Source organism: Balaenoptera ricei, chromosome 16, assembly GCF_028023285.1.
Source record: "Balaenoptera ricei isolate mBalRic1 chromosome 16, mBalRic1.hap2, whole genome shotgun sequence".
NCBI classification, from domain to species: domain Eukaryota; kingdom Metazoa; phylum Chordata; class Mammalia; order Artiodactyla; family Balaenopteridae; genus Balaenoptera; species Balaenoptera ricei.
The window spans coordinates 36,088,417-36,090,582 of NC_082654.1; the positions used below are offsets into that span (position 1 = coordinate 36,088,417).

At 46.3% G+C, this 2,166-nt stretch overlaps 1 pseudogene; it reads left to right on the top strand.

The window, feature by feature from the left end:
* The first annotated feature begins 266 nt into the window (after positions 1-266).
* LOC132350853 (ADP-ribose pyrophosphatase, mitochondrial-like) lies at positions 267-1,312 on the top strand (annotated as a pseudogene).
* Positions 1,313-2,166: the final 854 nt, after the last annotated feature.

The following is a 2,166-nucleotide window of genomic DNA, read 5'->3' on the forward strand; positions in this document are numbered from 1 at the left end:
TGTGTGCTGATTTTGTTGGTGGTGTTTGAACAATGTTCTCAACCCTTTAGGATCCCTTCCAGACGTTGAAATCTTTCAATGTAATGAAGTACAAACGCAGCAATGGCCCCAAGGGGGCGCTGGGCGGGGTTTGTGGTGAGGCCCTCATCCCCCGCTGCTCAGCTGTGCCGTTGGCCCCCTACTGGCAAGTTCAGGAGCCCTGCCCTTGCGACTGGAAGCGCCCCACCTGAGAGCAACGGAAATCCTTACAGCCTGCTGGGTGGTGAATGGCTGGACACTGCTTGGCAAAGGCTTTAGCGACCGTGTCTCTCTCTGTGGCCTTGGCCTCTGCGGCAGTCAGGCCCAGCAGCTGCCCTAACATCTCAGCCGGCTAGAGCCCGTTTTCCTCACATGGGTTTCCTCCAAATTTCATCATGTCCATTTCAAACGGCCCTGCTGAGACGCCCCACAAGAAGGCCAGGACATCGCCTTACCCTGGCTGTAAAGTGGGGCGAAGCCAGGTCCCCAGCGAGAAAGTGAGCTGGCTGGTTGTGTGGCCAGAGTACAAGGCTGTTGAGTACACTTCCGGCTCAGTCTTGGCCGGACCCAGGTGGGCAGACCCTCTTTTGGGTGAAAGAAACTTCTCTCTTAAATTTAATGAAAAGGATGGGCATGTTGAGAGAAGGAGCCAGAACGGTTGGTATGAGGTTGAAAATGGTAGACCTAGAAATCCTGCACGTCGGCCAGGGCTGGTTGGCTGAGGGCTTTTGGGGCGTTGGGGCCCCAATCATGCTGCAGATCCCATCTTAACCAGGTGGAAAAAGGATAGCAAGGGAAATACAGTTACCCACCCTGTTTCTGGGAGAAACATCCTGCAATTTGTAGCCAACAAAAGGAAGGACTGTGGGGCATGGGCCATCCCAGGGGGGATGGTGGATCCAGGAGAGAAGATTAGTACCACAATGAAGAGAGAATTTGGTGAAGAAGCCATGAACTCCTTACAGAAATCCAGAGCAGAAACACAGGATTTGGAGAAACAATTGCACAAACTATTCAGCCAGGAACAATTTGTGGTCTATAAAGGCTATGTGGATGATCCTCGGAACACGATAACACGTGGATGGAGACAGAGGCTGTGAACTACCACGATGAAACAGGGGAGGCAATGGGTCATCTTCCTCTGGAAGCTGGTGACGATGCCAAGAAAGTGGGATGGGTGGACATTAATGATAAACTCAAGCTTTATGCCAGCCACTCCCAACTTATTCAACTTGTGGCTGAGAAACGAGGTGCCCACTGGAGTGAAGACGTGTACCCCAACTGCCATGGGTAGTGGCATGGAGTCTCATGCAAGCCATAGGCCTTCAGATGAACACAGGTAGATAAGAAGCAAACAGCTCAGAACTCCCATTGAACAGGACAGGAGGATCACTTCTTTTGGTGATTATTTCCCAAACTGTTCACAGGCTGGAGGCTTTGTATCAGGGAATAATATTAGACCCATATGGGGGAATGGAATCACAAACTTTTTGGCTTTCTAATTGGAAGAAGAATATAATATACATTGTATACATTGTATACATGGCTGTATACATTGTATACAGCCATGTTATATACATTGTATACATTGTATACATGGCTGTATACAATGTATACAGCCATGTTATATACATTGTATACATTGTATACATGGCTTTAACCAAATCATACAACTAATGCTCTTTGAAGAATTACGGGTAAAACAAAGATAAATTCTTACCCACAATAGCCTCTACTTTTCATCCAGCTTGCATTTGTCAGTTCTCTCTTTCTCCTGATGTGTTAGACTGTGGTTTAATCTAATGTATAATCTGATTTTTGGGTTAACATTTGTTTTTCAAATTTAGCTATATGTGATCTTGTATTCACTGCTTTCAAGTACAGAAGCTCTTTGGTTATTCTTGTTTTAGAACCTTCAGTTTTATGGGAAAAGTTCCATCTCTATTTTAGTCCATAAGGATCAAGTACTTATGAACCAGGAAAAAAAAATGCAGTGACAAAATGAGCTTAATATCCATCCCTCCCTCTGGTTATCACAACTGTTCTGTCTGAACAGAATGGGGCTAAGCTCAAGACATTTGTTCCCTCTCATCTCAGAGGATGAGACCCTCATCTCAGAAGACCCTACAAATGCCAATTCCTGGCATG